This window comes from Rhinolophus sinicus, linkage group LG05, assembly GCF_036562045.2.
Source record: "Rhinolophus sinicus isolate RSC01 linkage group LG05, ASM3656204v1, whole genome shotgun sequence".
Taxonomy (NCBI): domain Eukaryota; kingdom Metazoa; phylum Chordata; class Mammalia; order Chiroptera; family Rhinolophidae; genus Rhinolophus; species Rhinolophus sinicus.
The window spans coordinates 97,885,800-97,913,106 of NC_133755.1; the positions used below are offsets into that span (position 1 = coordinate 97,885,800).

General features: G+C 42.1%; 1 protein-coding gene across 4 annotated transcripts in view; it reads left to right on the forward strand.

Annotated features, from left to right (window-relative positions):
• The first annotated feature begins 3,056 nt into the window (after positions 1–3,056).
• Positions 3,057–27,307, forward strand: part of PAQR8 (progestin and adipoQ receptor family member 8) — a 36,461-nt gene continuing 12,210 nt past the window's right edge. The window contains exon 1 of one of the 4 annotated variants that reach the window (XM_019734710.2): positions 3,057–3,213. The gene's annotated coding sequence lies outside the window, so the exon portion shown is untranslated. Of the gene's footprint in view, positions 3,214–3,249; positions 3,395–18,652; positions 18,888–27,307 lie in introns of those variants that run through there. The other 3 variants (XM_074333070.1, XM_074333071.1, XM_019734712.2) reach the window with 3 other exon arrangements.

Below are 27,307 nucleotides of genomic sequence, written 5' to 3' on the forward strand. Positions count from 1 at the left end.
TCTAAATAGACAAGCTAAGTATGGATGACTATCTGGTGATGAAAGGTTAAGGACTGGAGAGATTTAACTTAAGAGTTAGAAATATAAATCTTCAAGATTCTCCAAATTCTTACCGTGCAGTCCACTACATGAAGCCAGTACCTTTTTACCCACATTTATCAAGCCTCACTATGTGATAGGCACAATGCTGAGTGCTTAATGTGTATTATTTTGTTTAATCCTAGCAATAACCATATGAAGGGGGTATGAATATTATTTCTATTCTACGGATAAGGAGCCAGAAGCACAGAAAGGTTAAGTGACTTATCAAAGGTGGTGGTACCGGGGCTTAGACTCGGGATGGTCTGACTTCCAAACTTGCAGTGCACAGTGCCCCTCGCTTGTCTGCCAAGATGGTGAAGAAATGAATGGCCTTCAGTCTTTCCATTAGATGTAAAACAAAAATAATAATAACTAGGGCTTTTAAACAACTCTGTTTCTTGTATGAGTTTTCACAGGTAGGTCTTCTTTTAGGATAGACCAAAACACCAAGATGTTCTAGGAGGAGGGTTTAACTACATTATACTTCCATTTCTTCATGTTATAGTCAAGCTGACAGTTCCTACCCCTTACCTACTTCACATAAAATGTACAGTTTAGTGATAGGATGTCATCACATGTACTTTGAGCTTCTTGGCAAAGGAATGCTATGTAAATACACAGCAGAAGTGATAGAAAAAGTGTAGGTGTGGTATGTAAACAACATAAAATGAACCAAATTATTTTGTTAGAGTTTGAGAAAAAAATAGCTCTGTAATCTTGCATATCTATTTTTTAATCATGAGGCATATTGCCCTTATCTATGGCTCTCAAGGGCAATCTGAAAGCAAAATGTGTCTGATAGAATGTTGATTGGATTAGCAGTCTCACATTCTCCTTTTAGAGGAAAACTTGCAATATTCAAGAATCTGCCTGTTTCCAGCTTTTGGAAAAACCTCAAGTCAAAATGGTGTTGCCAGATGAGAGTGTTTCATGGAGGGAGGTTGGCTGTGAAATTCCATATACTAAAGCCCATCCCGACTCTCCTTTAGGAAAGATCCAAGAAACTTATTATGATTCAAACATAATAAGGTCACTTTAGAACTCTTTTTTTTCCAGACTTACCAAAACATAATTTATACTCTCTAAACCTAAGTAGGCCATCACCTCAGAGTAGAAAATGGAAGAAGCTAGTGTGAGATCCAAGTAGTTTTAAAAGGCATGAGGGATGTGAATGAACTTAACACTACTGACCTATCCATTTAAAAAATGGTTAAGGGGGTAATTTTTATATTCTGCATATTTTACCACAATTATTTTTTAAAAGTTGAAATGGTAAAATTATGTGTATTTTATCACCCTTAACAAAAAAGCATGAAGGATAAGAAACTACCACTCTTATTTAGTGTCTCTGGACAGCACTCCGCCCCCACAGGTAAAAATGCCTAATAAAAATACCTAACACCTTTACACTTGAGGATGTACTCTCACACCTATTTTTAGATGAAGTTTCTGAGAAAAGGAACATTTACTACTTTCTCACCATGACACTGAAAATGTGTTAAAGGACTTGTTGATCTTTTAAAACAAAAGAACCCTTCTCCACACTCCAGGCAGAAAAAAGCTGCAAGAATAATCAACATGCATTTCACAGCCTCCTCAGTTTTCACCCAACAGCTCCCTTAAGTTGGATTGAGCCTGTAGTTGGACCTTCGTATTTGCTGATCTATAATTTTGTTTGGAGAATGTCAGAGAGAGGAAGAAAAGGGATTTTTCATCTCCTCTCCATCGGCTCTGTTATATTATACAATTATGATCTCTTGCTGGAAAATAAATGCTTGTTATTATTGATGGCTTGAGATTTTGTGAATACAGGCGAATTCCCTCACATCTTTGGGGTGAAGCAGAGATGGAGAGGGCAAATATCCAAAGGCCTCCTGGGACATTTCCGCTAGTATCTTTGTGTGCTGGGTCCTTGATTCAGTGGGAAGAGCAATGGCCCTGAAGACCAGGCCTTTGACTCTTTCCTAGATCTGACTTTGTTTCAAATCTGCCATTCCACTGCGTAGAGTCTCAATGTCTTCATTCATAAATTAAAATAACACCCACTGGATAACCTACTATCTTTGCTTCAGTGTGTTTTGCTGAGGATAAATAAAAGAATGGATTTTCAAATGTTTTGAAAAGTGAAAACATTTGTGAGGTGTTGTTAGCTATGTCACTAAAGCAGAGTGGTATAATGGGGAAGTACCAGGTATCAACAGACCAAAAATAGGCCTGATTGTCTCAGAGCAGTAATGAAATAAATGAACTTCTTACAGTAGCACTGGTGCAGGCCATCTTCTCAGGATCTGACGAGTATCTCTTTTTGCAGACAATGAAGTCTGCTTTTTAACAGCAAAGACAATTTAATTTGTTAACTGATGCTCCTACATCTTAAGTATGTTTTTTCTCGTGGTAAAATACAGATAGTACGGTGGGTGAGGAGTCAGTCTGGGAGTAGATGTGGAATTTGCTCTTCTCCCCTACTGCTTTATGTGTAGATCATTGCTATACAAGGACCGGGCAGAGAGTGCTGTGGGTTGAGGATATATGGTATAGAAATGGGTTCCCAGAATGTCAGTGTAAAAGGTGTGTTTGTCTGGTGCGTGAGTTACGAGTGTATTTCAGGGGCCCTCCTGGGTGTGTAATAACGATTTCATAGACCCTGAAGGTGCAGATGAGATTGGGGAGAGAAGGCCAGGATTCGGATCATTCTTGAGGTCGATGATGAAGTTTATTCTTGTTTCTCCCCCTCCTGAAGGACTTAGGAGATGGCCCCTGGGGTGGATTCTTGGAAAGAATTGGACTGGAGTTAACATATCTCTTTCTCAACTCCTCCGGCCTTTCGCAGCTGAAAGGGGGCTGTGCGGGTCTCAGCCCTGGATGAAGGAAGAGGCGTCAGTCAACTTCCTCCTCCGCGGCAGCACCGGCCGCAGCTGTGGGTGCACTGGTCTGTGCATCCCGCCCCCGGGCCGGGAAGGGGCGGAGCTGGGCGGCGCCCGCCCCGGACAGTCCCCTTCTCCCAGCCGCTCCCCTGCGCTGAGCGGGTCCGGGTCACAGCCGCCAGCGGAAAGCTCGTATCTGAGAACCCAGCGGGAGCGCGGACTGGGCCGGGCTGGGCTGCGCGCACTGACTCAGCCGCTGCCCCTGACAGTGAGTCCCAGCGCTGGAGGAGCGGAGAGGGTCGGGCGCGGGATCAGGATCGCGATCTTGGGGAGCCCTGGAGCGAGAGCCCGCGGGGCGGGGATGACAGGATCGCGACGTAGGGGAGCCCCAGAACCCGAGTCCGGAATCGCGATGTTGAGGAATCGGAGTCCGGCGGGAGGTGGGGGTTGTCAGTGCCCGACTGTTGGGGACTTCCAGAACCCCAACCCCGAGGACGAGGCGGCGGGTCAGGACACCGATGTCGGGGAGTCTCGGAGCCCGAGCCCGGAGAGCTGAGGCGTCAGGACCACGACGTTGGGTGGGAGGGTCTCCGGTGCGGGAACCCGGGCGTGGAGAACCCAAGGGGTTCCCTGTCGGCATTCTTGGGGCGCCCTCCGCCGGGCGGAGGAGAACAGAATCCCAGAGAGGAGTGCGGAGCAGAGGAAACCGGAGGCAGGCGGGGCGGGAGGGGAGCCCCGGAAAGCGTAGGGTGGGGCTGGCCTGTGGCTCCGGGGAAAGGTGGAAGGGGCTTCTCCGAGAGAGTGGACGTGGGAAGCCGCGGGGGTGGGGGTCGGCGGGGGACGGCTGGTTAGGTTATAAAGAATAGGGCGTTAGAGAGATGGAACGCCGAGGCTTGGGGATCCGAGTTGACCGGGTGGGTGGTGAGGCAGGGACTCCGAGAATGTCTCGGCCAAGGGAACGCACCCCCCTCGATGGAATGGGGTTATGGACACCTCAAGAGGGCAGCCACTCGAGAGAGCAAGACCGGGCAACCCCAGGTGGGGCTCCCACACCCCAGCAACCTCGGAGGAGTGGTAGGAACTTAGGCGGGGGAGACTAGAGAGGGGTGCACCTTGCTGACCTGATGCGGGGAACTGAAGGCAGTGTGGTCCCCCAGGTACCGACTGACAAGGGGGTGACCCAGCGTCCCGGAATGGCTTAGCTCTTTGTTGCGTCCTGTATTGCTGAGCTGGGTTAGAAGTGATTTTGGTCAGGGACAGGATGAGAAGAGTCTGAGCTTAAAATAATAGTCATAGAGTGAGATTTCAACTGTACACGTAAGATCTACCTGTGCGTGTGCCTTAGGCATAACTCATAAAGGTGTGTGTAATTTTTAGATCCACATGTGCTACTTGCTCTCCACTCGCCTGTACAATGTGAGAGACTGTTTTTAAGTAAAATCTGGAAGAAATTTAGCAGCGTCGGGCATACACACACACCGCCCACAAATGCACTGCATTCCTAAACAAAGTAAACACGAGGAGTATTGTACAGTGTTTGGATTGTTCGTGTTGATTGAAGGCTCTCTTACTGAAGTTAATAGGAAGTTACCTACTCTGAAGGTGGACTGCCTTTGCCCTCTTAAGATGTCCACAGTCTGTAACCACCCTTAGACTGCTGTACCCTTGACCAGGTCACCTGGCAGGGAGCTAGGCTGCATAGCACCTCAGTGGATAGGTATCCAAGTGTGTGTCTAAAGATAAACAAATGACCAGTGCAGTGTCTGTTTTTTTGTTTGTTTGTTTATCTTTGGTGCAGGCTCTCTGTATGTATGGTAATTATTTAGTGTAATGATAATTCAGGAAGGCCTGGAATTCTATTATGTGGATTTCTCTATTGGAAGGTTCCTGGGTTTTGGGAGGCCAGGGGAAGAGAGATGCCCCCTACTCCTTTCCTTCAGTGCCCTGGATACAGGTCCATCTTCTGACAGACACTGTGATTTGAGCTTCCTGGGAGGATCAAGGACTCTGTTGCCAGCTAGCGTTTGTTGGGCCATTTTTTGTTTGTTTGCTTGTGTTTCTTCATGAAAAGGAAATCTTCAATAATTATGCAAGTTAACGGGAAAGCAATTTATGCATTTTACAAGTATCATTTCAAGACAAGCCTTTTTTCATTAAGAGGGTGGTCAGAACTTTGCACAAATTCTGCATTATCATTATTGCAGCAGCATATGTATTCGCTTGGACGTAAAGCTAACCCACTCTTCCAATTCTTTATCCAAATGTTAAAATAAATATGCCAGTATTTATACATTCAAGTGAGTATTTCTTCCCTTCAGAAGCCTCATCTTGGCAAGCTGTGATGCTGTCATTGCTGAGAATAATTTTTGGAACAGCTTTGGAGCTGCCTTCAGAGTTTGCAACACATTTAACTGAATTGCCTCCTGATGGCAAACCTTCTTCAGTTGGGAAAGAGCCAAGCATAGTGTGGGGCCAACTGTGGCCTCTAAAGTGGGGAGCCAAGGTTGTAATAGGAAATATGCCCATTAAAGTAATGAGAGTCCTCTTGAAGTACTGGCAGTTCCAAAAGGGACATCCAGTAAAGGCATGTGTATGTGTTTAGGATTGGAAGGTAATTGAAGTGTTCATTTGGGTGTTTATGCTCTGGTAGGTGTGTAAAAAAATTGGTCTGTCATCTTATTGTTATACTTTATGGCCTATTGACCTGGACAAAATAAGCCTTTCTTTTCCCCTTGCAGGTAGGTACTCTTTACCAGGCTGTATCCGTCACTGCATTTTTACAGAAAACAAACGAGATTTGTTTTCTCTCTCTCTCTCTCTCTCTCTCTCTCACACACACACACACACACACACACACACACACACACACACACAAAGATACCCAGAAAGTCACTTAATCCACGTGTGTAGTTAATGCCTGATACTTGAGGTTTTATGTGAAAGGATCTGTATAGAAGCAAGGGGAAGGGAATTTCTAAAAAAAATTCATTTCAGCCTCGGGATTCCATGGCACACAGTGTGAAAAATTAACTTCACATCTCCCCTTTCTTCCAATGCATGTCTGAAGAGATACTGTGGAATTAAATGAGCTACTTAGCACACAGAAGGCACCCAGTAAATGGGAACTCTTGTATTATGTCTGGTTAGTAAATTCTCAAACAGACACAGCTTTGGTTTTTTAACCAAGGGTGTACAGAATCAGTCCAGGTTTCTTGATTGCATCTCTGTGTCCAAAAAAAGGGCAGGGAGATAGACTTATGGCCTTCAGCATCTGTGGTTCCTTCTGCATTCTGACTCAGGTTCTGGCCTGGTTCTGCTAGGCAGCAAAGCATAGGCTGCAAATCACTCCAACCAGGTCAACAGGACCGTCCCACAGATCTCTGTTACGTAGAGCAAAGATGAGCTGAGGGTGGAGGAGCTTTCTGTTTCACCTGAGCTACACTTGGAAGGAGAGAGCCAGGCCAAGAAGGCCCCTTCCACTGAGCTTATCTCCAGGCTTTCCTGAGACCCCAGTCTTTGTGTGGTCAGAGCAGGCAAGGAGGTCTGGCAGTTTCCCTTTACTTTTCCTTAACCCCTCCTACTCAAGCAAAAAGTTCCCGTAGAGTTCATTCACTTTTAGCAAAATCCTCCAAATCCTCTCCAGTTTTTGTTCTGCATGGAGTTACCCAGCCATATGGGAGGAGAAAGGAGGCCTCCCATAAAGTCCAGGCTCCACTTTGATCTTCATTCCTTTCTGTTTTCCTGGAGCACACTGAAGCCACGTGATCGAGTAATCCACTCACAGTTACCAGCAGAGCTTCAGCGCGTGGGGGTGGGGCAACATGCTGGGGCCGAGAGTGTTCAGCAGACAGGGATGTAAATAACCCAGCCGTGAGCTGGAAACTGTTAGTTCCGTGGTGCTCAGTCCTGACTGGACAATAGAATCAGCTGGGGCTATCTAAGAATGCTGATGCCCAGGCCTCACTCCAAACCATTGATTCAGAATCTCAGAGGGTATGGCCTGGGCATCAGATTTTTTTAAAGGCTGCTCAGATGATTCTGATGCCCAGTGAGAATTGAGGGTTGGGACCGTACTTTGTGAAATTAATGATCTGCATTAAAAAACAAACAAAGAAAAAAGAATCGAATTAAAAATATCAGTGACGTACGTATTATTTAAGCTTTTGGTGTAGTGATGAACGTATGCCTGTTGCAATGTTAAATATGTTTCTTCTAATGGGTTGCAGTCAAAAAAAGTTTGAAAAACATTGTCTGAGAGCCTTAGAGGTATTTAATTAATACTGACAAATTTACCTCTTGCAATATTTCTGTGCGAGCATCTGCTGGACAGATTTCAAAGTGCTCTTACATATATACCTTGTCAAATACGACTTTTGCAACCATCCTATGAGGCCCAGAGAGCAGATAGCATCATACTGATTTTTTCACTTGGAGTTGGAAAGGGTAGGAAATTTGTCAAAGTCACAATGAGAAAATGGCAAAAACAGGGACTCACACCCAGGGCTTCTGATTACTGCCACAGGGCTCCGTTGACCACATCTTTCTGTCTCATCTGGTTTAGCAGACCCTGTGGAAAGGAACTGCAACTAGAACATGAGGCTGGTTTCAGCCTTGTAAAAATAGTTATTGACTGAGCACTTCCGAGTGTCAAGATTACTTCATTTAATTCTCAGAACAATTCAGTGAGATTGCAATTATTACTACCCTTTCGCAAATGAGAAACTGAGGTACAGAGAGTTTGGGACATGTCCAAGGAGCAGAGCTCTGACAGCAAGCTCATATTCTTTATCTGTGCTCTCTGTTGCCTCAGTATGCATTTGTTGGCATTTCTGTAGCTTCTAGACGCCTGTCTCTAGGGGCAGTTTAAGTAGCAGGGAAATGGCCGTGTGTCTTAGTCAGCTCAGGCTGCCATAACAAAATGCCACAGACTGGGTAGCTTAAACAACAGGAAATTATTTCTCACAGTACTGGAGACTAAGAAGTCCAAGATCAAAGTGCCAGTAGATTCAGTTCCTGGTGAGAGCCCTCTTCCTGGTTTGCAGATGGCTTCCTGGCTTGCTGTGTCCTCATATGGCAGAAAGACAGAGAGACAGACAGTGAGTGCTGAGTGAATGCCCTAGAGAGCAAGAGAGTAAGCGCGCTGCTCTCTTTCTCTACTAAACCCATCGTGGGGACCCAATCCTAATGACCTCATCTCAGCCTTACTACTTTCCAAAGGCCCCAGATTCAAATGTCATCACATTGGGGACTAGGGCTTCAACATAAGAATTAGGGGGGATGGGAGGATGGTACACAGACATTCAGTCCATAACCCCTTAGTACTTGTAGCTTCCATTCACCTTTCTTTATGTGTGTTGTTGGAACCTTCCCACCTCCACCCACCCAGTGATTAAGGGAGGAAAGCCCTCTCTGCTGCCCAGACCTACTTTATGGAGACTGGCCCGGGCTGTTTGTGATACTTAATGCCACAAATTACTGAAATTCATGGTGTGGCTTAGGTAGTCGTGGCTGAGGAGGAACGTGAACACTAACCTTTGTGGAGTGAGACCTTGATGGGCTTCTTAGTGGTCTGAGAATCAAAGCTTATGTTGTTCATTCATTCATTTATTCATTCATTCATTCATTCATCAAATATTAAGGGCCTGGGCCTGTGATACACACTGGGGATAGAATGATGACCAATAATGCAATCCCTGCCTTTATGGAAGCTACAGTTTTGAGGTAAGTTTTAGAGATGACCCTCCACTTCATAGGTAGATGGGGAAAGTATTTATCATGGCCTTTTAATACGTGTGCCCAGGGCTAAACTCACCAGGCCAAAGCAAAGCTCAAGCCACATGTCAATAGGGGGACACTGGTTGGTTACCTTCTCAGAGGTTAGAGGGGAAGAATTAGATTTCACATTTTCCCACATTGTGTTTTGAAACCACACTTCTCCAAAGGTGGGGCACTGGTTTGGTTTGGGCTACACTTACCCAAACCAGTTGAAGATGGAAGTAAAATACACTTACTCTACTGAATATTGCCTGTAGATCATACTTTTGTGAGAAATGACACTTTTTGCTGGTGAAGACCGTCTTCTCATTTTTGTCTCAGGCTTATTCTAAAAATCAATGTTGTATAAAATGTGGAAGAAAAGGGAAGATGATGTAAAAATCAGCATTGGAGTGTAATGGCTCTTGAATGAGAAAATGTGTATTCTCCATGGTGTATTTAATTCTGTCCAAAGAATTCATTCCAGGAGTCCCATCTTAGCTATTCTGTTCCTGCACTTAAGCCAGATAAAGGCATTAACGTTATTCTCTTGAGTTGCCATGAGTCCTGAGTACTTTAGAAAGTAGAATTAAGTCAGTTTCCTGCCTGTGTTAAGGCCCAGGTTGGAATTGGTTGCAGTACTAGAATGTCACCCAGACAGGCAGGTCCAGGTGAAGCTCCAACAATGTCACTGAAACTACGTAACATTTCCGGAAGATAGAAACAGGGTCATCAAATCTCAGTTGGATGAAGAGGCTCAGGTTAGTTCACGAAGTGCTATAGGTATTTCTTGACTTGCATGGCCGTTTTTTTCTCTCTTTAAAACATTCTGATTTGTTGTTTGTGGCTTATGTCCCCAGAAGTAATGCTACTTTCTTGGTTGCTGCTATCAATTCATAGAGTCCCTGACAATTTTCTGTCTCATCTGGGGTGTTAATCATTTTAGATCTTTGTAGTTGAAGAGTCACTCTGACAGAAGAGTACTTGGGAGGAAGAGGGAGAAAAAGGAAATAAATATTCTTGGGGGTGTATATGGAATCATGCCAGAGCAGCAGAGATGTGCATCTATAGGGATTTTTTTGACCATTTAATAAGTGCCTAACACTATGCTAGATACTTTGAAGGAAACAAGAGGAGCGTGAGGCATGGTTCTTGTGCTTAAGGAGCCTATGATTCATTTGGAGCATCAAATTATTTTTCTCACGTGAAAGAGAAAGAAAACTTTAGACTGTTTAGAGCTAAGTGCTGGGCCTTGAAACACTGGTGGTAGGTGTGTGCCACTCAGTTTAGAAAAGGACAAAGTCAATGTGTGCTCTTACAGTCGGAGTGTAATTCAGGAGAATCAAGCTGTGTGAAATCTTGAAAGAGGGTTAACATTCAGATGGAGAAGTGTGCATTTCTCATGGAGAAACAGCTTAGGCAACAACAGAGGCCAAAATCAGAATGGTATATGTGTATGTAAGGCCATGAGGAAATCACTTTGTTCTGCTTCATTTCTTTCCATAGCATGAGGCACCCCTTCACGTATTAATGTGTTTTAATTAATTCACTTAGATTCTGTCTTCTGCACTGGTTCACAGTGGTCAGCTACATAAGGAATACATAGGGCAATATTTCAGATCTAGCTTTCCTTTTGCAGTTGAGTGTTTGGAGAAAAAGAAATGAAATCATGAAAAACATTTTCAAGGGTCTGCTCTGTGCTTGGCACAGTTTTAGTGTTGGTGACTCAGAGATGATCAAGACCCCTGCTTGCATGTAACATATTCTCTTGGGAGGCGACAGATAATAAAAAAATAAATCAAGAAATATATTCTTTTTGGTAGTGAACAATGCTATGAAGAACAATAAAACAGGATAAGGGGAGAGAGCGTGCTGGTTTTAGATACGGTTAAGGTAAGGATAAGACAAAGGTTTTGGATGAGCCCTAAACTTCTGTGGAGAAGACTGGATCACCAAAGAGTGGATTCAGACTTTGCTAATGGAGCTCCAGCTTTATTATTTACACCCATCTCATCCATCTGGCTGTTCACAGACCATCCATGTTTCTAGAGAGGCAGGCTACTATCCTGGTGCTTCTTTGACCTAGGGACAATGCCTCTGTGACCTTCTCTGATATATAACAGATTACATTGATGGAGCACGTGCTGTGTGCTAGCAGTTTAACCTGTATTGACCCTCTTGACAATTTGTAGATAATGGACATTCGGCAAGTGTCTCATAATAGTAATAAGAATGGCCTCGTGAGACTTGAATTTGGCTCTATTTTTCTCATGACTTTTTACTTTTTATATATTTTTTTAATTTAAAAGATATTGTCACAAGACATTTGTGGAAGGAGAAGAGGGAACCACAGAGAAGAGGACGTGTAGGTATTGATGCCAATAACCTGATTATCTACACGGCAGCTCTGTGAAGATGAAGTGCAGCTCCATTAAAATTTTGTCATATGAAAGAAAAAGAAAACATTATGCCATTTATAATTATGTAGCTGTGATATGTCTCATGACCTGGAGAACCACTGTCTAAATATATTAACTAAATTCCAGAGGAGGTAATTATAATCCATCTGTGTGTACATGAAGACGTACAGAGATGCAAAATTGCTACTGTGTACTGAGCAATTACTGTGTTCAGGCATCATACAGCACACTCTACGTTCTCTCTCATCCCTGAAACAACCTTAGGAGGGAGATATTCTAGTTTATCGAGGTGAAAATGAAGACCAAGTGGCTAGCCCAAGGCCATTATAGTTAGTTAGCAAGTGTCAGAGCTGGAGCTGGAGATTCCTTGTCTGTGAAGAGGGCATGGGGTTGATGAGTTTGGTTTAATTATGGGCTGTCTTAGAGTGCATATCTAGCCTGGAGTTGGTCCAGGGTGAGATTTCCTGTACCTCCTGCTCATCACTTATCTAAGAGTTTCCAGAAACTGGGAGTTTCTGGGACTGACTCTGAATTTATATATATGATTCCCTGAACCTACTGGAGGCATAGACTCTGGTGGTAGAGGGCAGGGGAGGAGGGAGGTGCATAGAACTATTTTTAATTATTTCATATGCCTACAAAATGGCATATATGGGGGTGGCCGGTTAGCTCAGTTGGTTAGAGCACTATGTTTGTAACACCAGGGTTGCCGGTTCGATCCACGCATGGGCCAGGGTGAGCTGCACCCTCCACAACTAGATTGAAACAACTACTTGACTTGGAGCTGATGGGTCCTGGAAAAACACACTTAAAATAAATAAAAGTTTTAAAAAATAATAAAAGGCATTATTTAAACAACAACAACACGTATATATGGGTGTCAAATAGCTGCACAGGCCATTAAAACTAGGAAGTGCTTTGCTTTCAGCTGGGATGTAGCAGCTCAATTTGGAGCCACCCACCAGCTCATCTAAACTCTAACTCAAAATCCAGACTTGTGTTTATGTGTGTCTGACTAAAAGTGGGGTAGTGAATATTTAACGGATGTGGTTGATTGAGAAAACTTTCAAAGCATAAAAAACTAATAATGATCAATTGAAAACAGTATAGATGGTGAAAAGGCTGGGCAATAATGGATGGCCTAGCGTGACGGTGAAGTTCTCAATGCAACCCCCTGTCCCACCCCCACCCCCACCTCCATTGCTGGCCCCAGAACCACCCATGTCTCTAGAGGGCTGGCTGCTATCCTGGTGCTTTTTTGCTTAGGAACAATGCCTTCAAGACCCTCTCTGATATATAACAGATTACATTTATTGAACACATATGGTGTGCTAGCAATTTTACCTGTAGTATCTTCTCTGTCTCTTAAACTTTCCTGTTACAGGAAATTTGAAACAGACAGAATGATATAATAAACCCTCACATGGCCATTCGCCGACTTCAACAATTATCAACTTAGGGCCAACTTCTTGGTATATATCTTACCTCCAAATGATTTTGTAGTAAACTGCAGATATATCATTTTTTATGAGCATTTCAAAATGTATTTCTAAAAGATAAGGAGTCTTTTATAATAACTCTTTAAACTTCACTGCAACCTTACTATAAATCAGGTACCATTATGTCCTTATTTTATAGATGAAAACAATGAGACACACGGAGATTAAATGACTAGCCCAAGGTCACCCAGCTTGTAAGTGGCAAAGTCAGGATTCAAACCCAAGTTGCCTGTCTCCAGAGCCCATCCTATTAACCATCATGCTACATGATTGCCACCAGACCCCTCCGCTGTAGCTGATCCTACAAGATGGAATTGGATTCTGGGAGTAGAAGTACAAACTATCAGAAACATGACTATTGATTTCTGTGAATTCAGCCACCCAACCCTTGCTGCAAACGGGGTCTGTTTATGTATGTAGGGACAGAATAGCTGTGAAAGGCTTGGAATTGTCATCTCCAGAAATGAAAGAAACAGCCTGAAATATTGGTGGATCCTGTTTGGGCAGCAACACGGATAAAGTGCCATTATTGTGAGAGTGTTTGAAATATTGGAGAAACCCACAGTGAAAAGGACTTGACAGAAAATATGGCAGTCATTGGGCTGCCAAGGAAGTAAAAGGCTTCTATTAAAATGAATTTTCCGTTGGTTTTCTCTCTTGGCAGAAGAAATCGGAGTCTTCTCATTGAGTCTTTTCAGTTTGTTTCTAGCACAGCTAATTGTATTTATTTGTCTCCAGAATCACATATCTGCCTCCTCTTGCCTTTTCTTGAGGTCTCTTGCCTGCTGTGTACTACTGTTACTGCCAAAGACGTTCTCCTCACCTGGGAGCCAGTTGGCTGACAACACAGTAGATGTTGGGAGGCCAATTCTGCCACTCCAGAGAGCTGACCTGGTCTCTGGTGTCCAAGCCCACCTCAGGGGAGAGGGAGAGAGATTATATATAAAATCTATGGAAGGAACCATGCCGTTTGCCTTGTATGCGCCTGCCTGGTCCATCAGTGTTAAGAACAAAGCAGAAAGCAAGTGAATACTATTGACTGAATACTCTCAAGAAAGCTTTGCTAGTCCAATTTCAAGAAACTGATTCTCCACTTTCCCTATCAAAACAAGCATTGCATTCATTTTTCTGCTTAATGCTTTCCTTTGGCTTTGGGATCAGTGACATTTGCTTGGTTCTCAAACCTCAGTCTCTTTTTCTTCCCCCTCCCCCACGCAGTCCCATCACAGCCATGTAACTGCTGGAGAACTCCCCAGCTCCTTCTTAACCCTCTTGCTCATGGGACACTAAAAGGTGGTACTTGCAAGGGTGCAGTTGAGGTACTTGTCAGGAAGAGCTTAGAAATTTCACCTTTGGCTCTCTCTGGGACATGCCAGTGAGGACCTCAGCTGGTATCCTTTTCAGGGAACATCACGTATTTTCTTTAAACATTCATTGTAACTATCCCAAAATAGTTTTTTATGATTGATGTGACTTCTGCTTTTTTTAAAAGTTGAGTGGGGAGAACAGTGGACCGCAAGTTGCTTAGGGGTGGCAAATGCATGGCTCTGTGCCTCCTCTTGAGCCCAGTGTCCATCATGGTACATCCATCACAGCACCTCTTCCTCTGAGCTTGGCCCAGGCCTGATGCCTCTCAATACAGGACTCCAAGGAAGCCCTTACCAACCAGGTTGGAACGAGGGTTGAAACCTCTTTGCTGTTTTCTCAGTAAGTGGTCTTTAAAGCCCTTCCCGTACCAAAATCCTGTGAGCCTCTCTTGTGGTCACATTAAGTCACTGACAGCTAGGGACCAGCTCTCCTCTTTCATCAAGAATCAGATCAAAGGGAGGGGAAATGTTACCACCCAAGAATGCTAAACCCTTTCTGGAACGCAGGTGACAAGGGGAAATGTTTTAAACGTTGATGATTTATGGAGGACTTAACGGTCCTTGACACTCCCTTTTCAACCGATAGTAGGTGTATTCTTTTTTATGGGAGAAATGGAATGCTTCATGCTCAAGGGGAATATAAGGAAATGGAAGCACAGAGCCTGTCCTTAAGGAGTTCCTAATCTGCTATAGCAGTTATATTAAGCTGAATTGAGATTCAATGTAGTTTAATGAGATGCAAAAGCAAGAAACTTACTGCCTAGTTATAATTAACTCACTCTCAGATAACTACCAATTGTCTTTATTTTTGAAGAAGTTTGGAGGGTATTCAGATAATGCCTATAAAGAAACAGGAGTTCCTTGACAGAAGATGTTTTAAGTATTCATATGACATTACAAATAATATACTGGGCTATAGGAATGGCTTGGGCCAGTCTGTATTCCCCAGAAATCATTACCTTCTGGTAAACTGTGTGGGCATAAGCTGCACGGGCTGCTCCAGAAAGATTGACAGAGGATGCCAGGCTGCTGTCTGCATGATTAAGGGCACAAGTGTGGTTTTCTCTTGTTTTAATCAACAGAACATTCTTTTGCAAGACAAAGTCAAATCAATGCTCATTTTGGAATGCTCTGATTCACCATCAAGGATTGGCAGAGGTAGTTTTCCATTTCAGGAGTCTCAACTAGATATTGGGGGAGTTAGGGGTGGGGAACCAAGCATTAGATTGGCCAAGTATTTTAAAGGTATTATTTAAGAATCAGGTTAGATTTAGAATTCTCCTTCCCCTTAAGTGTGTACTTTTATCTAGCAATGCATATCAAAAAATTATACTTAAGCTGAAGTAACTTCTGGCTTACTATTATTCTTTACATTCTCCATCTTTTTGGATGTCATATGAAAAGGGTTAAAAAACAAACAAACAAACAAACATTGTTTGCCTTTGTTTTTTGGGAATCACAAAGTGGTCCGAAGTAGCTGAAGTCTCCAAAGGGGATGAATGGCTGGTGAGGCTGAAATAGCGAGTTGGGGAATAATTGCAACTTTTCAGTAGATACTACAACCCTTTGTCAAAGAGAGAGCTGGGGTGGTGGAAATTAAACTGCAAGTATTGACCTTGAATTTTCTGTAACAATAAGCACTTGTCTCTTCCCAAGACCATATGACCTGTGGAACTTGCCAGAGTAGCTTCTGGCTGGTACTGTATCTTTTGTTCTCTAAAGACACCCTGGGGATTTAAAATGCACTCTTTAGGGTTTTAAAATCATCTTATTTAAAAGCATCTTATTGGAATGTTAACTCAGTGGTAAACTTATGTATTGATGGCTATTATACACTGAATAAGCTTAAAGCTTGGAAAGTGATACTTTCTGGACCTGCAGTCATCTTGTCTTAGGCTTGTAATTACATTCGTGGTGTGTTTTTTTTTCAACATTAATTCAGAAATCTCAAATTGTTGACTTTTATTATTCTCAGTTTACAGATGGCACTACTGGTGCCAGAAGGATTGTGGTTTATTTTGAAATATGTGTTTCACTTAATTTGATAATAGTAGGATTTGGGCCTTCTGTCTTCTAACTCACTTTGCCTCCAAAAGCGACACAACCTCAAAGAAGAAAAAGTTGTGCGTTTTTAAATGATGTTTACTATAATGGATGTATCTTATTGACATTGATGACCGTGTATCTACTGCAATATAGCTTTGATTAATCAAAGTCTTCAATTATGCTAATTATTACTGACATAGTCCACTTAGAAAAGAAAAAAAAAAAAAAAAAACACATCAAAACACAGGAAAGTAAAGTCCTATCAGAACATTTAAGAACAACTTCCTAGTTGGGCCCTACGCTCACCAGAGAAACCTTCCAATCTTCTTGACCCTTGGTTAGTACTGCGTGATCCAAGCTGCACTGATCATTGATATACAGAAGGAGGTGAAGAACCTAGATAGTTGTGAATTATCAAAATTACTTTCACTTACACATTTAGGAAAGTGAACGAGTATGTTTTAGAATGATTTTCAGTAAATGAGGTTGAGACAACATTGCCTGAATCGTGCAAAAGTTCAGGTCACGGCATCTGGAGCAAGGCTTCCTGGGTACAGATTCTGGCTCCACTGCTTCCTGTCTGGGTGACTTTGGGCAACGGGACAGAAAGGTAAAAATGAGGTATATGTGACATCCTGGAAATGAGGTAAGGCACCCTGGGGCTTCAGAAGGGTGGAGGGTAATTCGCAAGACAATAAGAACAGCAGAAATTCAGTAATTAGATGTTTGCCCTGCCCTATAGATAGATTATAAAAAGTTATCTCTGGGAATAACTGTTGTTATGGACAGAGTCCCTAATTTAAATATTTTAAGGGAGAGATAAAGTTTCTCTTGAACCCACGATGTCTGGATTGTCTTAAAATAGTCCATGTACAAAGCAGCATGTCATGGGGAAGCCTGTTCTGAACACTTCAACTCCATTTCATAGAGTTGTGAGGAATAAATGAGTTAATAACATTCAAAGGACTTAGAACTGTGCCTAGCATAGAATAAGTGCTCAATATATTGTTATAATTATTACTGGTGACTAGATAAAGTGGAGTACCAGGTTAAGATGAAGGAAGACTCTCTCTCTGGCTTCTGGCTTGAGGACCTGGGCGCAGCCGTTTACTGAGATAGAGGAACAAGGAGCATGGGACAGAAGCAGGTTCAGTAGAGGAAGCTCAGTTCTCTCTTGGTTGTGTTCATTTTGAGGTATCATTGTTACAAATGAGCAGATATCAAATGGGCATCAGATAGACCCTGGCCAGAGAATAACTAAGTTTTCCATGTACTGCAATACAGATTCTGTCCTTGGTTTTGTTACAGATTTCTTGTGAGCTCTCCAGAAAAACTAAATTCCATGTGCTTCAGAATTTTCATCTGAATGATATTGAACATAATAATGGCACATAATAGACATTCAACAAATATTTGTTAAAAGTATACTTGCTTTCATAAGGTCCTAAATAGTTTGAATAAAGGTAATGTGTTTGTGTACACACACACACACACACACACACACACACACATTCAAAGCCAAATTGATATTTTGACATAGAAACAAGGAAAATAAAGTATACTTCCAGTGTATCTTTCTTTCACAATTCATTTATTCATTCTTACAATGTATATTTATTGAGCATTTACTCTATGCCAAGTACTGTTCTAGGTGTATGGGATACATCAATGAACAAAATAGACAAAGAGCCCTCTGCTAGTGGGGCTTATGTTCTGGATAAACAGTAGGACTAGGGAGGACAAACAATAAATATAATAAATAAAAATAATATGTTAACATCACTGAGCCCAATAGGATGGCTACAATTAAAAAAAAAAAAAAACCCAGATAATAGCAAGTTTGATATGGGTGCAGAGAAATTGGAATTCACTGTGCACTGTTAGTGAGAATGTAAAATAGTGCAGCTGCTATGGTCCTCAAAAAAGAAAAAAAGCATAGAATTACCAATGATCCAGAAATTCCACTTCTGAGTATATATCAGTAAGAATTGAAAGCAGGGTCTTAGAGAGATACTGACATACCTATGTTCATAGCAGCATTATTCACAATGGCCAAAGGTGGAAGCAACCCAGTGTCCGTCAATGGATGAGTGGATAAACAAAATATAGCATATGCATACGATATATTAATAATATTGTTCATTTTTAAAAAGTAGGGAAATCCAGAAACATGCTGCAACTTGGATGAACCTGGTGGACATTATGCCAAGTGAAATAAGCCAATCACCAAAAGACAAATACTGTATGATTCCGCTTATACGAGGTATTGAGTAATCAAATTCATAAACTGAACGCAAAAGGGTGTTTGCCAGGGGTTGGAGGAAGGAAGGAACGGGAAGTTTTTGTTTAATACGTACAGCGTGGTCGTTTTACAAAATGAACAGGGTTGTAGAGGTTGGTTGCACCACAATGTAAGTGTACTTCATGCTACTGAACTGTACATTTAAAGGGGGTCAAGGTGGGAAATTTTAGGTTAGGTATATTTAACCACAATTGTAAAAAAAAAAAAAGTATGAGCAAAAATATATTAAGTCACAAGGTGAAAAGTGCTGCAGAGAACAGAAAAAAAAAGCAGAGTGAGGGGGCTCTAAGAGCGCTGAGGAGGGAGCAAATGCAGTATTGGATCAGTAGGGCAGTTGAGAAGGTGAGACGTGAGCAAGGACCCAGAGTTTTCTGTCCCTTGGCTGCTGTTATAATCTGTGTCTAAATCTTCCAGGGTCCTGAGGTGGTGTGTGGCGGTGCTGGGGGAATGATCAAGTGGTGGATATCTGTAAAGATTACGTTGGTGGGCAGCTGATGCAGAAACGATGGCCGTGGGCATTTCAGCTGGATTGGAAAAACAATCCGGACACTCAGGTAGCACTTGCACAGATTATAATCAGATGTCATCTGAGACTTGAGGTTATGTTACAGTCAAGAAAAATGGTTGTTTTTATACTTGGCCCTTTCTACAATCAAACTCTATAACTTAGAGATGACAATCAGGAGTTTGACTTTTTAGTTCGTCCTAAGTTTGCATATTGGGGTGTAAGCCATTTCCAATAGGAGTTTTAAACTCCTTCTTAAGACGACAATTTTCAAGGCTTCAGCTGACCTTTCTGTCAACCTGTAACTGGGAGGGCAGCTCAAGAGTACTTATTTCAGTTATTCTTCATCAGGTAGGTCATATGGCATGGAACTGTGAGCTGCTTATAAAAAATCCTGTGACCTGGACATGCTTTGTTACTAATTTATGAGGCTGGGATAAGCAGGTATCAACTTGCCATCATTTAAGCCATACTTTGTACACATGAAAAAAGTGAAAGAGGTTTGCAGCGTTGGATTCTTGAACTGATTTGTCCACATCTTGTTTTGTAACCTTTTCCATGTCTAATGAGAAAGAAGTATAATGAACATGAATCTCTACTTTGGAATCAGGAGGAAGTCCCTCGCCGTGCCCCCAGTCCAATGCCACTGAGCTTGGAGGGGAGTAGGCAGGCACCTTTGCCCCTGTTCAGCCCTGTCTCTGGCCAAGGATTCTGAAGCTATATTACTGGCCGTTCAGAACACACATGGCTGCCTGTGACTCCCTCCCCACGCTCAAGTTGTACAGTAATTGGTAAGGTCTCAGGATGAGGTGGAGGGAGGAGGAATAGATTTCATTTGTAAGTCCTGTCTACACCAGTGGCAATAAACTTTGATGGCCTAGAAAACTAGCCTAGCACCAATCTCAACAATACCCCTCCTCCCTGTTTTTCAGTAATGTTCTTATCTGCCCAATGTTTGATTTCTATACTGAACAAAATTCTTACAAGATTTTTGGCATAAATGTAGTATTTTAGGTGTTTTGACAGTAAAGAGAGGAGGAGGGATATTTTCCTTGACCTTTACGCATAAGCAGCTGCCTACAGTCAGTCATTTAGCCCCAGGTGGTCAAGATCAGAGGGTCCCCCTGTACCTCCAGTTTCTCCCAACATAGAGTGTCCATGATAGAGACGGGTTGCTCTTTACCCTCATGGTGAAATGATAATACATGTGAATGTAGCAGCATACGTCTATACTATTGTCAATAGATATGTGTCATTAGGTGGTGATAGCAAAAGATGGAAAACTCTGGATTCAACAGAATTCATTGAGGGTCCACTCTGGACATATATATGTTTTAGGCTCTAAGGGGGGACGAGAAGGAATTTAATACCATGTGACACAGTACTTGCTCTGTGTCCCTAGCAGGACATAAGAAACATGTCCTTCTAGGGATATATGAAAAGTACCCAAACAACTATAAAACCTATAAAACCGAGGACAAAGTTATAGGTAATGGCATAATTTAAGTGATACAAACTGAAGTTTGCAGGACAAAGGATGGAGGCTGTTTTGCTTTGACTGGGAGAATCGGAAGGCATGGGAGAATTGGCATCTGAGAGGTACCAGGAGGGACAGATAGTTTTCTGAGGTAGAGATGGGGAAGAGGGAACAGCTTAAGCGAAGAATGAAGAGGAATCCCCTTCTAGGCATGCACTCAAGAAGACATGTACAAACTACACCAGAGCCTTTTTTGTCACAGCCCATATCTGGAAACAACCTGCATGGCCAGCCACGGGAGGATAGACAGGTAAATTGTGGTATTTGGAAAGTATTCAGCAGAGAAAATGACTCAAGTAGAGAATCATGTCGCAATTAATGTGGAGAAAACACAAAGCACACATTAAATGAAAGAAAGGCTGCAGCATGTTAGGCACCAAATTTATATAAAGGTTAAAAATATACAACATATATATTTATGGAGATTTAATTTCATGATTTTATTATATCATTACATGTAGTTATATAATTATAAGACTGGCATAATGTTTTCCTGTGAAAACATTAGTGGGAATGAAAAACACCAAATTCAGTGTATAGAGACTGGTGCTGGGGTGGAAGGAAAGGGAGTGGGTGGACGCAAGAGGCTAGGTTTCAGTTGTATTTGTTTTATAAACATAGATACATGTATACATACATACACTCATATATGTATATATACATGCATATATTTTTTTTAAAATCTGAAGTAAATATGACATGTTAAGAGTTAACAAATAGCTGTTTATTGTATTATCCTCTATACTTTTCTGTATTGTAGAAGTATGTCATAATTTCAAAAAAAAAAAGGAAGTCACAGGATATGTATAGGAGTAGCAAATGGTGTATCAGTGTTTCTCAAACTTGAATATAATCTTTGCTGAAATATATATATTTTAGCTTTGGAATCAGGAGATTCATGACAGTACTTTAATATGTGGCCTTCACCCTGATGTATTTACTCTGTTTTGTTCTGCATGCAATCAAGCAGTGGGTGATATTTGAAGATGCCCATTGGGACCAGGGCATGGTAGGCTTGGCTGCCAGCCTCAGGAATGTGAGCTTCAGTTGGCAAAGAGGGGAGAACGACCAGCAGCTTCGGGACATATGCGTTTCATCATCTGACCTGAATGTTAGCCAAATCAAATAAGACGGAACTGGAGCCAAAGATTGGAGGATATCCCCATAGTATAAACTGGGACAGTATATAGGTATATGGGGGAAGTGAAAAGAAGGAATAGATTTAGGATACGCTGCAATTTGAAAAAAAAAAAAAAAAAGGATTTGTTGACTGGGATTTGAGGGATGGAGGAAGAAAAGGAGAAATTTTACTTTGCTTTCACTGCTTGGTGACTGGGAGATTTTGGTCACACCAATAACTAGAATTAGGTACAGCAGAAGTTTGATTTTATTCATACAACGCTTAAGGCGCTGATGGGACATCCAGATGGGTGTAGTGAGGTCTTGGTCGAGGATTAAAAGGCACGAATTCATGGTGGTCTCATATTGTTTTATGAGTTTTCAATAGCAGTACATAGTACCTGGTGAGGAAGGAAAGAGGAGTGAGGTGTCACCAAGGTGGGGCTAGGCAGGTCCACGCAGGGAAGGGGTGAAGGGTAAGGCGTGCTGGCCGGGTAGAAATGAAATGGCTGGCCCTGGACCCAGTTTGTGTTGGAATAGCAGTGGGGACAAATGAGGCAGGTGGACCAAGAGAAGAAAGGCTGGAGGACTGGAGGCTCTGGGGAGCCCCGATTGTGTTAGCAGGTGTGAGGAAACAGGACAGGAGGAAGTCGGGAGTGTTGGGATCAGGAAGGAGGAACTTCATTCAAATCTGAGATCTTGGACGTAAAGTAACCCTGAGTGATAAATACTCACCACCGTGGTATTACTTGCAGGCTAGGCAGGTGGGTGCTTGTAACATAATGGAGATGAAAGTTGTCTGACGGTTCACAGTTACTGATCTGAGTTGAGTAGGCGGACTTTTCAAACAAAGCTCCCCTTTGGAATAACCAAGGATTTTTAACCAGGTCAGCTACTCATTATGAATTACTACTTCAAATTATAGAAGAGGACACAGTGGGGAGTGGAGAGGGGTCTTCAGGTGTCCCTTTAGGAGAGACCTCATGGAATGCTCTGGGAGAGGTGGCTTAGATAATATACCTATAATGTTATAGTGATTGAGGATTCCTAGTCTGTCATCAGCTTAGAGGCAGACAGGCACTCACTTCCCATCCAGCTCTTCCTTTTCCACTCATGTTTGATGGGCTTTCTTTTTCTGAGATGGGGGTGGCTGGGTTCGTGGGACACAGAAGACAGTGGGGGTCTGCCCATATCTTAGGACTGATTTGGGTTAAGGCTTTGAATTCTCTGTGCTTCAGTTATTCTCGCAGTCAAGTAACACAAACTAAAAACTTTAAACATTTTTTTGAGGAACTGCCTTGTGCACCTCAATGAATTTCACAATTTATTGTAAAGGAACGTGCACGCACAACCAGTTATTGGATGTGCTTGATGCAACAGGGCATATTTAATTCTGCTTGGGGCTGTTGCTAAACTTCACAGAGATTTTATCTGAGCCTGAATGTGAGACAGAAGCAGGCTTGGCCAGGCATAGAGAAGTACAGTTATTATTGGCAATGCGATGAGTGTGGCTTGTTCAGGGAACCAGGACAGTCATTTCTGCCTTCTTCTCTGCAACAAGAGTGAAAAACTAGGTATCCTAATTCCTGTTCCAATGTTGTTGTTGGTTTTTTTTCCTCCTTCCCCCCCGCCCCCGCCCTCTCTATTTCCAGCATCTTTGCTTAAGCATTCTTGAGCACAAAAATAACAATGGTAGGAGGAGACAGATCAGAAATGAGCTGGTGACTGGAAATCCAGTTAATTTAAATACTGTTATGGATACCTGCCATGTAGATGAACCCTGCACAGATAAACAACATCCAATTCAAATGTTTCCTTTTGAAACATGCCTCCCATTTTAATTATCTCAGATCTTACCAGTTTTACGTTTAGATTCAAAGAGGGCCAACGGAGAGTCTTATTTCGCTTTGTGTTTGAACAATTATCTATTGACGCATTCTGGGGCACCTTTACTCTGATAGTGGCTGATAGGAGAAATAAAGGATGGTTAAGTCCATGTTCCTGTCTTAAGGAGCTTTCAACCTGATACATAGGAGACACCAGGCTGTCTACACACCCAGCAGTGAAGCGGTGTGCAAATCCGGATGTTCTGTTACCAAACACGGGGAATAGGTAGGAAAGTGTTCAGGGAGAAAAGAAACCAAGATGGCGGAGAAGGCACCTTCATGGCCAACGTGGAATTGAACTTACTAAGGTCTTGAGGATATCTAAAGAGAATTTGAGAATGAAGTAACTTACTTGATTCTTGGTAGCAAATAAAAAGTCTGGGTCTTGGGACCACCCAGAGAGTACACTGCATTAGCTGCAAAAGGGTTAACTTTTCATAGCGAGGGAAATTGCATTCCTTACATAGTGCTCCAACGCAAACTTAATTTGTTATCAGATTCTTCTGCTATGGAAAGTACATTTTCAAGATTGATTTCCTGCCCGTGGAAATCTCGCGTCAGGGTTCACCTCAGCTGGCCCAGGTCCCTCCCAGCAGGTTTGTGGATGGTTGATGCAGCTTCCTGCAGGAGAGGGTAGATTAAGCCAAGAGGCTGTGCTACTGAAGCCAAACCATGCTAATGAAACCTGTAGTTACATTCTTAGGGAAAGTCCAGGGAGACTCGTGTCCCTAGGCCTTAATTAATAGGTGTTTCGGATAGCAGTGCTTACCTTTCCCCAAACAAGAAGTCTCTGAAGAAAACTGATCATCACACAGCCAGCTGATTGACCTTAGACTGTTTAGTGTGTTCTAAACTGTTCCCAGCATCTCCGAATTCTCTCACTAGAATTAAACACAGATACTGTTTATCGCCTTTGGAAGGTACATTCTGTGTCTGTGATGATGCCTTTGGGAAACAATACCTGTTCACGTGAGGAGATTAGCTGAGATGTGGGAAGTAAAGAAAATTCAGGAATCCCAGCTGGAAAGTTCCAGCTGGAGAAAGAGAAAAAGGCACTTGGAGGAAATAATGCTCTGCTCATCTTCCCCAGGGCACCGCAGCAAATTAAGATGGTCTTTTCTGTCTCCTGTCAGTATTATGGGGAGTTACAGGGGAAAAAATTCGGAGCCCAGAAAGTGACATGTGTTCCTGGCACATCTGTGGCACATGGGGGTACCTCACCTTTTTTATAGGCAGGGTTCAGCCTCTCCAGGTACCCACATGGTCAGGGATGGACTCGCTTATTAAAGCCATTTGGGTTTGTGTGCTGTAGAATAAGACAATATTGTATATACTGGCTTTCCCAATCTAAGAGAATGTGATTTCTGCCTTAACAGGAGATGTTACATATTGTTTCCCCTTTAACACCCCCCCAGGACCATTAGCTTACATTATGGCAAGTTACTAGGTTACTCCTAATAATTTTATTAGTATGGTATGCTAACTAATTGAGCTCAAAATTCATAGAATAATGCAAACAGGTGTATTCCTTTTTGATGCTGGGGTGTTTTTTTGTCGGGGGGGAGTGTCTTAATTGTACTAATTAATCATGTTTGACCAAGTTTTACGTATTTATGTCAAACATTTCTATTTGTAGAATAACAATAGCCATTTTTCCAACTACAAAAGTAGTAAATGTTCATTGTTAAAAAGCACTATAATGCTAGTGTCTACCCCAGAAGAAAAAGTAAAATTCCCCATAATCCCACCACTTACCAAAATCTGAATTAAAGTTTTGATTATATACAATTCCATACTTTTTCTGTGCCATAGGTATATGCTTACAGAAATGGCACACATACTTTTAATTGGCTTCTCCCTTGTAACAATGTCTTTCATTTATTTATTTACTCAGGAAATCTTTGTTAAATATCGACTATGAGCTAGCCAGTTACTGTTCTAAGTGCATAGGAGATTACAGTGAAAAAACCATGGAACACACATATATTTCACATGCATCTTTCTATAACAATAAATGTAAATATATCTACATAATTATTTGAATGTGTGCATAGTATTCTATTATATGTATTTATCACAATTTATAAAATCACATCTCCCACTTTGGGATATCAAGATGCTATTTATGTTTGTTAGATTGTTTAAATATGGAGAGGATATGTGTTGACCATTGGTGAATCTAAATCCATGTTAAAATTACCTCTGCTAATAATAGGATTCTGCCGGTAGTGCCACTCTTTAAAACATGACTTTATAAATAGTGATATGATACTTGGCAGATGTGGCTACAAAGACTGGTGTGAGCCCAGCAGCCTTTCCTTGATGGATGACTGGAAATCCTGGCAGTGTCTGAGGCTGTTTGCAACTCCACGTCTGTCTCTGGTTAGACCAAAGGCAGCTCAAAGCATGGTTCTAGTTCTTACAAATGGACACCATGTTGGCGTTTTGACTGCTGTTCTTCTCAGCCATTTATGGTTATGCAGTGATGTGTGAAGCAGGGCTTCTGTGGATTCTGGAAGCATTTCTTCTGCCCTTTTTGATGGAAATTCCTTCTCTTTTGTTCTCTGTCCAACAACCAGCAGGCTCCTTTCCTGCCATCTGTGTAAGTCCCCAATACAGTGACATGAGATGATGTCACAGGACCTGTTTGTTGGTGATTTTAGGACACTGCTTGATCGTCTACCATACAAAGCAAAACACAGGCCAAATGAATTACAGAATTTTACAGTATTATACCCCTATTTTCTGGATTAGGGCACTGAAGGGTAGAGAGGTTGAGTGATTTGCCTAAATTTCCATAGTTAGTGGTAGAGCTAGAACTAGAAGTCGGGACTTCTTATTCCTCGTCCAGTGCTTTTCCACGGAATCAGCTATTCCAGGTTTGTGGTCCTTCCAAGTGGGATCCTTATAATAGACCAGGGAATACCATTACTTTGGAGTGCTTCTCTTTGGCCTTCAGATAAAATGTCATCAGTACCAAATTATGTCCATTTCCCAAATACGGAGCTTCTTATTCAATTCTCTATTTTGTTAATCAGGGAGAGGCTTTTTAGTTGGCATGCTACCGGTGCAGCTGAATTCAGTGACTATTCTCAATGTTGGTGTGCTTTCCTCTAACAGGCTGATAAACAACCTTTTCTTGAGGTGTATGATTGGAATATCTCGCTGCCCCAGTTCTGCAAAGCCAGTCACAACAAATCGCATATCTTTTTAAGATGAAAGACGCCCGTCATGTTTATAATCACTTTTATCTGGGTTACAGACGCACGTGGGTTGTCTGATAGATTCCACTCAGATTTTGTTGCAGGCATGTTTCCTTCTCTTGGAGAGTACCGAATCTGATTTACAAATAACTCAGTGGCAAAGAACTGAGGAGCTTGTGGTACTGATTGCTTTTGTAGAGCCAACTGCAAATTATCTTTGTTAATGGAGCAAAGTCGTGTTGAAATGGCGTATCTGTAGTTGCAAATTGTCGAAAAATATTTGGGTTTAGTCTTAAGAGTGCATTTTTTGAAAGCATAATGGCTAAAAGCACAGTGTCTAGGCCCAACTGCTACAGGTTATTTCCTGACTTTGAGATTTACTGTGTAGCCTTGGACACATTCATTAATCTATCTGGGCTTCTGTTTCCTCATCTGTAAAATGAGAACAATGATAAGAAATAACACCAACATCAGATAGTTGTTGGGAACTTGAAATGAGTTAACATTTGTGAAGTGCCTAGAACACTGCCAGGCATGTGATAAACACATATAAGTATTTATTATTATTATTATTATTATTACTACTATTTTGACATTTTCATTCCATTCCTTCATTTATTCAACCACAAGTTACTGGAACATCTCCTGCGTGCTCGGCACAGTGGTAGGTGATAAAAGAATCTCAGCCCTCAAAGGATCTTTACAGTTTAGTGGGCAGAGAGAC